The following is a 15,138-nucleotide window of genomic DNA, read 5'->3' as shown; positions in this document are numbered from 1 at the left end:
CACCTTAACAATTACAACTTTGCTACCAATATTCTAGACTCCTCTTACTCCAAGTCTTCCACTTGGATCACAAAACACAGCCCCTATTTGAATACAAATGTCCTCCGCTTTAACCCTCAGTTGCTGGACACTGCCAAAGTAACCATTAAGTCATGAGGGCTGCTCTTCCTCTAGAATGTCATCATCTCCAACATTACCCTTATCTTCTCCCTCTTAACTAGCTCTTTCCCCCACAGCACAAGGACATGCTCCAGTCTCAAAAAAATAAATAACCCTCCCTAGGCTCTGTGTTGCCCCTTCACCAACTGTCCTTACTTCATAAATAAGCTTCTTGTGAGAGTGGCCTCTCTTTTCACAGCCTGGCCTCCAATCACTAGCTGCAGAGGTACTGTCTTGTAAAAGAGTGGACTGCTCTTATTTGCCAAAGGTCTGTTCTTTGGAAAATTGCTTTAGAGATTAGCAAAGAAGCTTAGTGAAAGGAAATACCTTATGTTGCTATTTATTCAGTTTTAATAATATGAATGAAAATAAATTTTAATAATATAAATGAGAACAGATTTATCTTTGTATCAATACTACCTCTGGCTAGAGTATAAGCAAGATTATTTAAAGTGTTCTTTAAGGGAGTGGCTCAGTGGGTTAAGCCTCTGCCTTCGGCTCTGGTCACGATCTCAGGGTCCTGGGATAGAGTCCTGCATCAGGCTCTCTGCTCAGCAGGGAGCCTGCTTCCCCCTCTCTCTCTGCCTACTTGTAATCTCTCTGTCAAATAAATAAATAAAATCTTTTTTAAAAAAATAAATAAAGTGTTCTTTAAAACAAAGAAATCTGTTTTCCCAAAACGATCCTGATTCTCTAGATCCAAAAACTAGAAACAATCTGAGTTCCCACAGTATTGGTCTGTATCTGTCATAGCCTACCATTTTATCTCGAGTTATCACAGAACTCTCTGCCGTTAATCCGTATTTGATGAACAGAATTTACAAGTACCTATTATAGACCAGATAATTCTAATCTAATCTATCTAATCCACTAATTAAACCAGGCCACCTAAAGAACCTCTACTGACATTTTGCGAACTTAGTATAAGGCCTTTTTCAAACACTGAATTTTAATAAAGCTACATTCAGTCACTTACATCCTATAAGTTTTCACTTACTTAAATGTACCTTGCAAAGTTTCAAACGGAGGTATTACCATGTCGTTTTGGGTTCAATCCAAAAGGACTAAGGTAAAAATCAGTGAGGCAGGAATTATCCAACCCAAGGGTTGTGAGCATTCGAGGAGAAGGAATGCATTCCTTCTCTCCCTCACCTAAAAATACCCCAAGAGGGGCGCCTTGGTGGCTCAGTAGGTTAAGCCTCTGCCTTTGGCTCAGGCCATGATCTCAAGGTCCTGGGATCGAGCCCCAAATCAGGCTCTCTGCTCGGCAGGGAGCCTGTTTCCCCCCCCCTCTCTGCCTCTCTGCCTACTTGTGTTCTCTCTCTCTCTCTGTCAAATAAATAAATAAAATCTTTAAAGACAAAAAAAAACAAACAAACCAAGAAATGCTCCTCCGGGGGGGACTGAGACCTCCTCTCACACAGTGTCTGCTTCCCTCTGCTTCAATTCCTTTCAGATAAAAAGGTACAGCTTTGCCCTTGTTGAACCTCCCAAAATTTGCTCATATCTAAAACAAGGAAGTTCGCCTAGAAAATCTAAAAAGGTGTTTTTGTGTTGTTGTTGTTGTTGTTTTTAAGGTAGGCTCCACACCCAGCATGGATCCTAAGATGAAGACCTGAGCTGAAATCAAGAGTGGGATGCTTAACCGAGTCACCCAGGTGCCCCTCAAAGGTTTTTTGACATAAGTAACTGCCGCTACTTATAGTGTGAGAATCAAATTTTATTTTGAAATGCAGGTCAAAGGAACCCAGTGGTAAATCCTTTCGTGATACTGAAGAATCTTCATATTCCAACCATACCCAACATAGCTGCTAGATCACCTACATGAGACCAATAACTCTCCTTAAGCAGGACACAGAGATTGCTATCAGGAGCTTCAGCCAAAGCACTGACATTCTTGCTTCCCACAGTCCCTCTGAAGAAGCCAGTCCTTAAATCCTTACTGAGGCAGAATTATGGGTGTAGAGGACCATGGTAAGAGTAAAAAGGTGGCCAGGAATACATGCCAGGAAACACAGGGCAGGGCCAGGTAGGTGACAGGCTCCAGTCCCTTTGGAGCCAGAGTCAGAACCTCCCAGTTTGCTTTACCCTCGCAGAGGGTGTAATTTCCAGCAGGGTTAAAAATCACCAATGGCACACAGCCAGAGGGCAGGGCCAGGCTGGGTAAAGCAAAAGCCAGTGATGAGCCAGAAAGGCTCCTGATTTAGAAGCTAAGCAATACAGAAGAGTGGTGGAGAGCCTCCCACAGAAGACTTACAAAGTAGCTGCCCTCTTTGGGTAAGATCCAGGTTGACAAGAGGAAATCTCTTACCTTCATGGGCCTCCTCACTTGTTCCAGAGGCTTTCTCAGCAGCCTGATCTTTTTAGAAGGAGAGACCATGTGACTGGGACTCAAGTGACACTAGCTTACTGATTTTGGAAACATCCCTCCTCTGTGGAGTCACCAGCTCACAGAGCAAAAACTTCCATGGTACTTGTTTCCTCTCTCCCTAACACAAAATCCAAGTGATAAGACTAGTCTCAAAACCACCCAAGTCAAACTATAGTACAAAGATTGTTCTATACAGCTCAACATGCCTCAGAGATAAAGATTCCTTCAGTCCTTTCCTTACTCACTCATTCCTTCCTCACATGCTCCAAGCACTGGGCAGCAAGAATGCCTTGCAGAATTCTTAGCATTCTAGCAAGTGCCCAAGAACCTTTCTAAAGTGGACCCTGTTGGTTCAGAATTTCTGACAGGAGATAACTGCTTTTTGTGTTTATGCTATCAGAACGGGCTAGCTAACATATTAATTGCATAAATATGATTGTCAGTGGGAAAACTGAAGTAACTTGAGACTTCTGATTTTCTACTGATTAAAGCAGGTCCTCTTAGGATCTCAACTGGTTAGTGCATACATGCATAAGTGAATTAACATGTGATTCCAAAACTAAACAAACTTAATGAATCCACAAAAAAATTTTTTTCATGTAATTAAATCAGACAAGCTCTGGGAAGAGTCTAAGTTGATATACTTCTACTGTATTACTTTCCAAAAAATGAAGCCAGAATTCAATAAACTCTGCTGTAACCAAACTGGCCAAGCTTACCTCCAAAACACCTCAAGCTATTTATGAACAGATTAAGACTGTTTTCCCCCTTAAATAAAAAGAACATCCCACATTCTCTGGTTTAGAGAAATGTCAGGACCTACAAGGGCCAGAGGTCAGGACAGTGACTGTGAATAGCATGGTATCTTCCCTGGCCCTCTTCTTCCTTCCACCTCTTCACTGTGGGTATCCGTAGCTCCAGGATGCTGCTTTTAGTCTTTTTAGTCTTTCCTCCTTGGAAGATTCACCTCGAAGAAATGCAAAGTGGAGAAATGAGAAATGGAATTTCAGGCCTGAATACCTGAGTCTGAGTCCTAATTCTACTCTCTGACTGAGATTCAGTGTCCATATAAAAGAAGAAAAAAAATAATGCATAGCATACTGGACTGTGTTAGCCATGTCACTATACAATGGCCTTCGTAATTTGCAGAGTGACCTTTAAATAATGTTATGACTGTTGTTTTACTATGGTGATTATTGCCCACTCCTACCTCCCTTCAAGCTCTACTCTCAGATTCCAGTGGAGACCCAACTGCCATGCACTCCTCTCCACCATCTGTCAAGACTACCCAGCAAGAAAGGGAGAACTAAGATAAGACCACTCCTCCCCTAAACATCTCAAGGGTGTCAAATCTAGAGTCCCACTCTTACTTACTGCTTCTACTTTAGAAGTACCTTTTCCTCTTAATGGGAATTCTCAGTCTAGAGAGTACTTTCTTTTGGATGTAACTCTGACCCTTCAAATTCAACTCCAAGAAGCAAATCTGTCTCCCCTTTCTAGAAGAGTGGTTCTGGGGCACCTGGGTGGCTCAGTGGGTTAAACCTCTGCCTTCAGCTCAGGTCAGGATCTCAGGGTCCTGGGATGGAGCCCTGCATCAGGCTCTCTGCTTGTGGGAGCCTGCTTTCCCCTTTCTCTGCCTGCTGCTCTACCTACTTGTGATCTCTCTCTGTGTCAAATAAATAAATAAAATCTTTTGAAATATAAATAAAAAAATTAAAAAGTGGTTCTCCTTTCCAGTTACCCCCTTCTGTCATGACAAGTAATTTTCCAACTTCACAGGATAGAAACACACCTTGGCATAATATAACTGTGGTTTTGGCCCACCCACCACCCTCAAGTCAGAATCTGTTTCCTACTTTTTTTTTTAAGATTTTCTTTTTGGGGGGACACCTGGGTGGCTCAGTCAGTTAAGCAGCTGCCTTCGGCTCAGGTCATGATCCCAGCATCCTGGGATCAAGTCCCACATCAGGCTCCTTGCTCAAGAGGGGACTCTCCTTCTCCCTCTGCCTCCCACTTCCCCTGCTTGTGCTTTCTCTCTCCTCTCTCTCTCGCTCTCTCTCTGGCAAATGAATAAAATCTTAAAAAAAAAAAAAAAAGATTGGTTTCCTTTTTTTTTAATTGTTTTTAAAATTCATATATTTGACAAGTAAGGAAGAAAGAGAATCTTCAAGCCGACTTCCCGCTGAGCACAGAACCTGACGTAGCACTCAATCCCATGATCTCTGAGATCATGACCTGAGCTAAAAACAAGAGTTGGACACTCAACTGACTAAGCCACCCAGATACCCCTACTGTATGATTTTTAAAAATACATACATACAGTTATGGCTGTATTTATTTCAACTGAAACAGGTTCATATGCTATATATGCACATATTATAACCATCTTTAATTGTAAATAATTATAGATTTACTTCATTTATCATTGTATGGATTTACCAGTTTATCTGGCCAATTCCCTACTGATGGCCATTTTGATGGCTTTATAAATTCTGTAGTGACAAATATCCTCATAAATATATCTCTGTACATTGTCCTGGGGATAAACACCTAGAAGTCAGATTGCTGATCTGAGAATGTGTGTACTTCAGGGGCACTTGGATGGCTCAGTCAGTTAAGCATCTGACTTTGGCTCACGTCCTGATCTCAAGGGTCCTGGGATTGAGCCCTGCATCAGGCTCCCCACTCGGGGGGGATTGAGACCTGTGTCACAATCCCTGCTCAGTGAGGAGTCTGCTTGTCTCTGCTTCTCCCCCAACTCATACTCATACTCTCAAATAAATAAAATCTTTTTAAAAAATTTGATACATATTGCCAAACAGAACTTCAGACAGACTGTATTAATTTAAATTCCCAGAGTATGAATTCCCCTTTCTTCAAACTCTCACGAGCAATAAATACTATTAGTTTAAATATTTGTCAATGTAACAGTTGAAAAATGATGTCTTGGGCGCCTGGACGGCTCAGTCATAGGGCGTCTGCCTTCAGCTCAGGTCATGATCCCAGGGTCCTGGGATCGAGCCCCACATGGGGTTCTCTGCTCAGCAGGGAGCCTGCTTTCCCCCTCTCACTCTCTGCCTGCCTCTGCCTACTTGTGATCTCTGTCAAATAAATAAAATCTTTAAAAAAAAATAACATATACTTTAAAAATTATAATATGTAACTGCCCATCATGCCATAGCCTGCCCCATGCCCTCACTGTAGAGTCAGTGGTTGGCTAGTTAACCTGGTTTGCTGGTAAAACAGGTGGCTACAGGCTGAGTCAAGGGGGCTCAGGGGAGCAACAATAACTAACAACCATTTTTAACCCTTCACATTTCCTATGCTTTCTGGGTCAGGAGGTGAGGTCTCATTTCTATTTGTGTCTTCTAGATTATAAGGTAAACACCATTTTTCTATGGGTTTTATAAATCATTAGTATTTATTCTTCTATGACTCTTGCCCATTTTTTGTTTTTGCTTTTTCTCTATTGATTTATAAGAGCTTTGTGCATGCTGAGATATGCTGAAAACTAATTTTTTTAAGATTTTATTTATTTGAAAGAGAGGGTACAAGAAAGAACAGAACAGTGTGGAGGGGCAGAAGGAGAGGGGGACGCAAACTCCCTACTCAGCAGGGAGCCCAGGACCCCAGGATCATGACCTGAGCTGAAGGCAGCTGCTTAACCAACGGGCCCCAAAAACTGCTCTTTTTTTTTTTTTTTTAAGATTTATTTATTTGACAGAGACCACAAGTAGGCAGAGAGAGAGGCAGAGAGAGGAGGAAGCAGGCTCCCTGCTGAGCAGAGAGTCCGATGTGGGGCTCGATCCCAGGACCCTAGGATCATGACCTCAGCTGGACAGAGGCTTTAACCCACTGAGCCACCCAGGTGCCCCCCAAAAACTGTTCTTAACAACAGTTTGTCATCTACTCTTTGTTTATGGTATTTGTTTTTTGTTTTTGTTCTTTTTGGCTAATACATTGTACTTTTTCCTTTATAGTTCCTGCCTTGGGTGTCATACTAAAATAAATATTTTCATAGTGCCTGGGTGGCTCAATCAGTTGGGCATCTTCTTTTGGCTCAGGTCATGGGTGGCTCAGTTCGTTAAACATCTACCTTTGGATCAGGTCATGATCCCAGAGTCCTGCGCTAGGCTCCCTGCTCAGCTGGGAGTCTGCTTCTCCCTCTCCTAAAAATCTTAAAAAATAAAAATAAAACAAGAAATGCCTTTTTAAAAAATATTTATTTATTTTAGAGAGAGAGCGAGCGTGGACAGAGGGAGAGGGAGAGAGAATTTCAAGCAGACTCCACATTGAGCTTGTAGCCTGACATGGTACTCAACCTCTCAACTCTGAGCTCACGATCCTGAGATCATGACCTGAGCTAAAACCAAGAATCAGATATTTAACCGACTGCACTACCCAGGCATCCCAAACAAGAAATGCTTTCAAAGGAGAGAAATAATGTAAAAGAACACATCAGAGCTTCTACAAATACTTCGTGTGGCTAAAGAAGTGGATGAACTTTTAATTCAGCAGACCCATTCCAGTGGGCTTTGGACGTACGGAGGGAAGTCTGGAAGAGAGAGTAAAATTCAACTGCTTTGCATAATAGAGTAAGAAGTATCCAGAATTCTTAGTGGCAACAGAGTTAGGAAGGCTTACAGAGAAAAGATTATAAGAGGCCAAAACCATACACATAGGTGATAGGAATAATGATGAATCCCCAATGCAGAGGCAGACAAAAATATATATATATATTTAAGGGATAGGCATAGCCAGTATTAGAATTTAAGTTGCTTACTTTGTGGCAATGAAAAACAATCTCCATTACCCTAAATCTTTAATATAAAGTCTGCTACACACAAAGGCTGTAGCTGGGAGATATTTGAGTTCTACATCTGGGTGAATGTGGATAGAAACAGGAACAGCATGCTTGAGTTGGTAAGACCATCTATAATCTGAACTAATTTAGTAGAAGCAAGAGCTCAAAATTAGAATGACCATAAATACATGAGCTCCCAGGAATTTGAAGAATCTGGGTGAAGGAATGAGACTCTCTACAAGCTGTAGAATGACACTTTGAGCCAAATTTTTAAGGGAAAAGATGGTTCCAACTACCTAATGGGTGATATTAGGATACTCAATCCCCAAAAGCTTTCAAAAAGGACCAAACTATATGAGGTTCAGTGGTGATTTACAGAAAAAAACCAGTGGGGTAGATGCCAATCACTCTGTTTGCACAAAAGATAAGGTGAGGATTATACCTCAAACCTTCCCTATTCCACATGCTCCCACAGAGGTGTTTGGTCCCTACCCTACTTAGCATGGTCTACTCTCATCTCTTCCATGAAGCTTTCTCCCCAGGTTTCAGCTGTCAGATGATTCCTTTCCAAAACTTCCATTTTACCAAGAATCTGAACCTCAGTGTAACCTTTAATTATTCTTTTTTTTTCCTATTTGTTAACTTATCTATAGAATTCAACTATAGATGCCTTGTAGACAAGAACCCCAACAAGAGTGACAGACAGAGTGTGTGCACATGCACAAGCGAGGGAGGGTGGGAGGAAGGGACATTCTAAACATTACATTACACTCAGAGCCTAATTAATTCCTGGTAGGGAAATGGAAGACAGTGATGCAGAAGCAAGTTTACTAATGACCCTGGATGGCAACGCTCCTGAGAACAAAAGAGGAGGAATAGGAATAGGAAGGAATAGAAGAATGAGGGGAAGAGGATGCCATAATGAAAAATACAATTTGGCTTGAGACATGTTGAGTTTTAAATACCTAAGGGCCACCCACGTTATGATGGTAATAGTGTTTGGCCATCCTGAGTCTGGAACGCAGAAGAGAGATTTAGCTTGGAGAGGGAGATTTAAGAGTTCCTGACATATCAGTGATGGCTAAAACCATAAGCACAGGTAATATCACCCAGGGAGAGTATATATATATATAGATGGAGGAGAGAAGGAGACTAAGAATAGAATCTTAGGAAATGTCTTCATGTAGGAAGCCTGTTGGGTAAAACTAGCCTTCCACAGTTATACAAAGTTATAGTTAACACATCTATATAGTTATGTGCCAACTAATACTTATAACAGATGGACCAAATAACTGGCTCTACTGACGACCTCCAAATGCCCATTTCAAGCCCTCTTTCAGTCTTCCTGTAGGCGAGCTCACTCCCTGATCTTCAGTTAAAACTTGAGTGTTTCAGAGGAAGTGACAAGAATGGAAAAGGGCCCTGGACCAAGGCCCCTGGGGTGGGGCCTGTGGATAGAGGATGCTAATAACTGGATGAACATCATACCTAAAGGCAGGATGAAAGCTAAGCCTTTGCATATAGTTTATTTCATGATTAGCTCATACAACTGAGTTAAGATTGGCCAATCAAAGATCTCATTCATGACAGTAAAGACACATACATACATCAAGGTTTCAAAGGGACCTAAAATTTCTTAATCAGGAGCCTCAGAGATTTCTGTCTGCTTCAAGTGGTCTTTTCCTGGCTGTACTGGTTGAGAATGGCATATAGAGCAAGCAACTAGTTTCCTCTTTGGTGACCAGCTCTGCCAGCTGCAGCTCCTGGCACTTGGTCACCTACCCTGCCAGATTTAAATGATCTCCACCTGCAAGACTGCCTGCCTACAGTGCATGGGTTTATCTCCACTGAAGGGTTGAAAAAAAAATAATAGTCTGGACTATCCATGAGCTATAAAGGAGGGATTTCATAGGCAGAACAGAAATTTACAATGCCATAATCATTCCACAAGAATGAGCTCCATCCCACTTGGCACTGATTCTGTAGGCGAAGTTGAAATTCTGAACTAGTCATAAGACCTGAGACTGATGCTAAGACAAATACTCCCAGAGTGAGATGGAAGAGGGGCTCAGGAGTGCTAGAGAAATCCTGGAAGAGGTCAAACCTGGGCAAAGCAGCCTCAGAGAAGCTTCCTTCTTTGGATCCAGAAGCTGAAGATGTCATCACCTCATTCACGACTTCCTGTTTTACTTGGTGGAAAGAGGAAGATCTGAATGTGGGAGAAAGAATGTAGAATCCCTACATCTTCCCCACCTTAGAGCTGTCCTTACGCAGACAACACACAGTTAAGCAGTCAACCACATGAAGTGATTCCACCAGAAAGACTGGTAAACACCAGGTGCTCAGTAGGCATTTGCTGAATGAAGGGCACCAAGACAGACTTCCTACCCGCAAACAGTGTTTTTTCACTGACTGTCCCATTACCTCCACCTGGAATTCCTCCATTTGATGTCCATTCCTTTAGGATAAAGCCTCATACTATCCAAAACTGTGCTCCACCAAACACCATATTCTGTGAGAGTTTAATATTCCTTCCAAAAAATGGTTCTTTAGTTAAATAACTTTGGAAAATATTATACACTCTATCTCCCTTCTGAAACTTTATAAATGCATATTAAAAGCTGTTTGGGGGGCAGAGGCAGTTGGAGAACTAACATGAAATTCAGGACAGAGCCCAACTAAGCTAAGAAGCTTGTTCCGAAAGTACAGCTGAGCAGACTAGCATGACATCCAATTAGCCCAAAAATAAAGAGTAGCAGGCAGAGTTCAGGATAGTCAACAACAGGGAGATCTGTGCATTGGGTAAGACTCTACCCACAGAAGCCTAGATGCAAGAAAGTCTCTAGTGGGGGGATGAAGGGGAAAAAAGAAAAGTCTCTAGTATCAGAGAAGGGACCTGGCCTAAGAAAGGCTGGAAAACAAAAGCCCCAGCCTCTGGTAAGGTGTTGACTGAGCAGAGTTATAGTCCTAGACAAGACTAGAGAGTCCAGGCAGGGCAACTGGACGGAGCTTGATGCTCTTAGGAAAAAACCAAAATAAAGGTGAGAAGAAGGAGAGGCAGAGAGTAATAGACAGAGCTGTCACTCACAGTATGGTACACATATCCAGAAGTCCCACCCTGCTCAGGGCACTGGCTCAAAATCCTGGTGATAGCAGATCTAGCTACATCACTAGATCTTCTGTATGGGGCCATGATGGTTGGGGAGGGATGAAGGGGTGTATTACATCCAGAAACTCTACAGAGCTGAGCTAATTCCACTAAGAAGGGAGGTCCAGAGCCTGTCAAACTTCAGGAGGTGAGAGGTGGAGACTATTCCTAGAAGAGCCTTCTAGGGAAATGTGCTAGAAGGACCCCAGAGGCCTGAACTGAACCAAAACAAAATGCTCTAGACTTGGGGTAGGAACGTGGACACCATAGAAGTTCAAGCCTGAAGTGGAGGGCATCCATGAACCCAACTGTGAGAAGCTGGAAAAGGCACTGAAATTTGAGTTGCTTCTGTCAAAGACTCCCTGGGGGAGAAAAGATGTGAGAATTCAGATCACAAAGGCCGTTTGAAAGCAGTGCTAGATGAAAGATGATGAACAGTGAACTAGAAAGGCTCTCAGGTCAAAAAAAGTTGTAGATCTGAATCACAGGCGCTATTCTAGCAGCCTCTGGATTAGCTATTTTGGCTCCATGAAGTTATAGGACAAGGGGAAACTGCACCTTTGGTGGACACCCCAAATGCTTTGTCACTGCTTTTGACATGGCGTATTTGCTTTCTGGTAAAGCCCTATCTCAGCACAGCACATTGGGAAATTAAGACCAGAAGTTGTCTGTGGCCAGCGACCTCTGAGGAAGTGCCCTGCCCATGTTGTCATCAGCAGCCTCTTTTGCGCCACCATTTTACATCACTTCTGGGAAGCTGCCTCCCACTTCCTAAGATCTGTGCTGGTCTTGTCTGAGGACATCACAGCAAACCACAGACCCAAAGGTCCTACACTCCTTGTTACATTCTGCTTGTCAGCTGTTCTCCAGACAACATTCTGCCTGAATACCCAGCATGCTCATGGGAAGTTTCTCCATGCAACACTCCCTCTTGGAATCATGAGCCTCCAGCCCCATCACCCTCGGCTGCTTGTCTTCTCAGTCAAAACTGTAAAGAAAACAAAGTATTTCTTTAGGGACCCAACTTCTCTTTTCAGGGCCTTTATCTCAAACTCAATAGTTTCTCCTTCCCGTCCCTATGATGAGGGCAGAGTGCCCTTTCCTCTCTGTCCCTGCCTTAGTTCAGTTCTCAGAAATCAATCACATACACTCACTCACACCTCTACTTACAAAAATGCTTCACAGTCAGACCCCTTCCTGGAGTCTCTTCATTTTTAATAGGGTCTCAAAGACTTAAATCAAGGGAAATAAATTTCACTTGTGGAATTCCGAACACTAGCAAAGAACTGAAGCAAGTCTTTAAGGGGCAACACACATTCTTGGTGTCCCTGAAATGATTCCACTTGACAGTCCAGCCTTGTCTCTTCTTCCATCACCTGACACACTCAAGCTGCCTCCTCTGTCAGCCCAGAGGCCAGGCTCCCCTGGACCTGGGCCAGTACCCAATGCCATCTGGTCTCCCTTAGAAAGGCAAAAGAGAGACACCTCTTGTTTACTCAGTAATAATTCACTGTAATAGTCACATAACAGGTGTCACCAGCTCCAGAACATACAGTAAGGGCACACCACACCCTCACCTCTGCCCCCATCATGGCTTACTCCTTGGGACATATCAACAAATTTTATTTGGAGAACAGGACAGGGCCTCTTGAGCAGTGAACCAGAGTCACCAGTAGTGTTTCGACACTTGTAGATTACACTGCAATGAAAACTTAGAGGTAAAGAACAAAGGCTTTCTTTTAATCCTCCCCTACGGCCAATTGGTATCCTTCCCACATATGTTGTTGCAGAGTGTCTATATATAGAACCTAGCATCTATAAACAGGATGCTCTGGCTAAACACGTCTCAACGAGTAAAACTGTGAGGTAGAGAAAGATGTCATCTCTCCATCTTCTCTCCTATCCCCAGATCTTGTCAGAGACAGAAGAGCTCTGTGAAAACAGCATAGGCTTTGGAACTGGACAGACCTGAGAAGAAATAAATTCTAGTTCAGCCTTTTATTAGCTATCTGACCTTGGACAAGTTACATAACTTCTTTGACCTTCAGCTTGCCCATGTGCAAAAGTGAAGATGATACTTTATTGGTTTGCATTATGATAATTAAATAAGAAAATATATGAAAAGCATCTAATACATGCCTGGCTCTCCAGGGATAAGAGTTTGTTCTCTCCTATCTGGCTCATCATGCACCTGGTGCCCAAATGTTACTCTCTGGCTATCCAAGGCCAAGGTGCATGCCCCACACAAACCTAACCTTCTTTTCCTAAACCCTATTAAGTTTGCATCCCTTAGATGAACTAATTTAGGGGCACCTGGGTGGCTCTGTCAGTTATGGGTCCAACCCTTGATTTCAGCTCCAGTCATGACCTCTGAGTCTTGGGATCAAGCCCCATAACAGGCTCCCTGCTGGGCAGGGAGTCTATTTGTTTCCCTCTCCCTGCTCATTCACTCTCTCTCAAATAAATCTTGGGGGGAAAAAAAAAGAAGAAGAACTGATCTAATCATACCACAAAGCAATTCTTATGAAACAAATTCACATAAAATGTACGTATTAATACTGTATTAATTCTGTGGAAAAGGGGGAGGATTTCTACATTACATTAGAGCTAGGGCACCTGGGTGGCTCAGTCGTTAAGCATCTGCCTTTGGCTCAGGTCATGGTCCCAGCGTCCTGGGATCAAGTCAAGATCAGGCTCTCTGCTTGGAGGGAAGCCTGCTTCTCCCTCTCCCACTCCCCCTGCTTGTGTTCCTCCCTCACTGTCTGTCAAATAAATGAATAAAATCTTTTAAAAAAAAGAAGAGCTAGAAGAGGGCCTGGCTGACTCTGTGCACACCAACTCTTGATCTCAGGATTGTGAGTTTGAGCCCCACACTGGGTGTAGAAATTACTTAATAAAAACCTTAAAAAAAAATTTTCGGGGCACCTGGGTGGCTCAGTGGGTTAAAGCCTCTGCCTTCAGCTCAGGTCATGATCCCAGGGTCCTGGGATCGAGCCCCACATTGGGTTCTTTGCTCAGCAGGGAGCCTGCTTCCTCCTCTCTCTGCCTATTTGTAATCTCTGTCTATTAAATAAATAAATCATAGAAGAAGAAAAAAAAAAACAGTTGCAGTTTGCTTTGAGAAATGTTTAAAAAAAAAAATTGGGGGGTGGCTCAGTCGGCTAAGCATCAGACTCTTGATTTCAGCTCAGGTTATGATGTCAGGGTGGTGAGATGGAGCCCCGCATTAGGCTCTGTGCTCAGTGTATAATCTACTTGAGATTTTCTCACTCCCTCTCTCTCTCTGCCTCTCCCCTCACTTGTTCTCACTCTCTAAATAAATAAATCTTTTTTTTTTTTTTTAAACACAAGGTAGATTTCCAAGGTCAGCTGATTCTGGAATCCTGGCTTTTTTTTTTTTTTTTTTTAAGATTTTATTTATTTGACAGAGAGAGACAGTGAGAGAGGGAACACAAGCAGGGGGGCACAGGGAGAGGGAGAAACAGGCTTCTCCCTGAGCAGGGAGCCCAATGTGGGGCTCAATCCCAGGACCCTAGGACTATGACCTGAGGCAAAGGCCAGACACTTAACAACTGAGCCACCCAGGCACCTCTAAATAAATAAAATATTTTTAAAAATTTTAAAAAGAATTAGAAATTCAAATGAAAGAAAGGACATCTAATGAGGCTCCCCTAGATCACAGGGGACCAGTGTCAGCCTCTCTCTCTACAGGCATGGCCCACATCATTCTCTGTGCTGAAGATGAACTATCAGAGCTATAGGACAGCATCTCAGATTGCCGAATATCACACCCCAAATCAACAGGTCCAGAAAAGAACTTGGGACCTTAGCCATTGCTTCTGCTCTGGCCAGCACACACTGCTTCCTTAGCCAAGAAGTTACAGTGGTGTTTTTTTCCTAGGAAGTTTCCAACACTATTTTAAGCTCTTTGAAATGAAACAGCAACAGAATTGATTACGGTCACCGCCTTGGAATAGCCTGTAGGAGGCCTGGGCTCTACACTTCCAGAATCATACCTTGCTCCTCTGAATGGTTTCAACAAAGCCAGAATAACACAGATTAATTAATGGCAGAGTGGTACCACATCTTCTCAGTGATGCAGGAAGGAAGACCACAGGGATGTTTTTCTGGGGTTTCCACATACAGGATCATAAAAGCAGATTATTACAACTATAACGGCCCAATTGTAATCACTTGGCACAATGCGCTATGTTGACTATAAATCATAACCCAGCATGCAAGTTCCCTGAGGTACTCTTTAGCAGTGTGCATGTTCTACTTGACTTTCTTGGCAAGCCCTCAGTGAGCCCAGGGCATTTAGCCTAGGCTGGGGGGTCTCAGGAGCCAGATACCCCTACGGGGGTGAAAGGGCCTGGCTGGCAATTTTAGCAGATGGAATAAAGACGAAATGAAGAAGTCCAAAGGGAGGAAAGGAAACTGGTCCAGGTAGATTATCCAAAAGCATGTGCTTAGAGAACTGGCAAAGCAGAGACAGTAATTGCAAATATTTTAAATTATATTTCTCTAATTAGTCACCATGATAAAAAACAGAATTTTGCAGATTTTCCTTATACTTTGCTGAATTTCCTTATATTGATTCTGTGTTAAATATTGTTTTTCAAATACATATTGAGGGCTGAAAATACGAGGGACATC

The 15,138-nt window shown here is 42.8% G+C and overlaps 1 protein-coding gene across 21 annotated transcripts in view; it reads right to left on the bottom strand.

The window, feature by feature from the left end:
• The window catches only part of ASPRV1 (aspartic peptidase retroviral like 1), a 116,777-nt gene that overhangs the window by 65,363 nt on the left and 36,276 nt on the right, over positions 1-15,138 (bottom strand). For 17 of the 21 annotated variants that reach the window (XM_045978760.1, XM_045978766.1, XM_045978765.1 and 14 more), the window contains one exon: positions 3,354-3,497. The exons of 1 other annotated variant lie outside the window; for it this stretch is intronic. The gene's annotated coding sequence lies outside the window, so the exon portion shown is untranslated. 3 more of the 21 variants (XM_045978775.1, XM_045978778.1, XM_045978780.1) reach the window with 3 other exon arrangements.

This window comes from Meles meles, chromosome 15 (genome assembly GCF_922984935.1).
Source record: "Meles meles chromosome 15, mMelMel3.1 paternal haplotype, whole genome shotgun sequence".
Lineage (NCBI taxonomy): Eukaryota > Metazoa > Chordata > Mammalia > Carnivora > Mustelidae > Meles > Meles meles.
The sequence above is the reverse complement of the archived record's forward strand: the minus strand, read 5'-3'. Positions and strand labels throughout refer to the sequence as shown.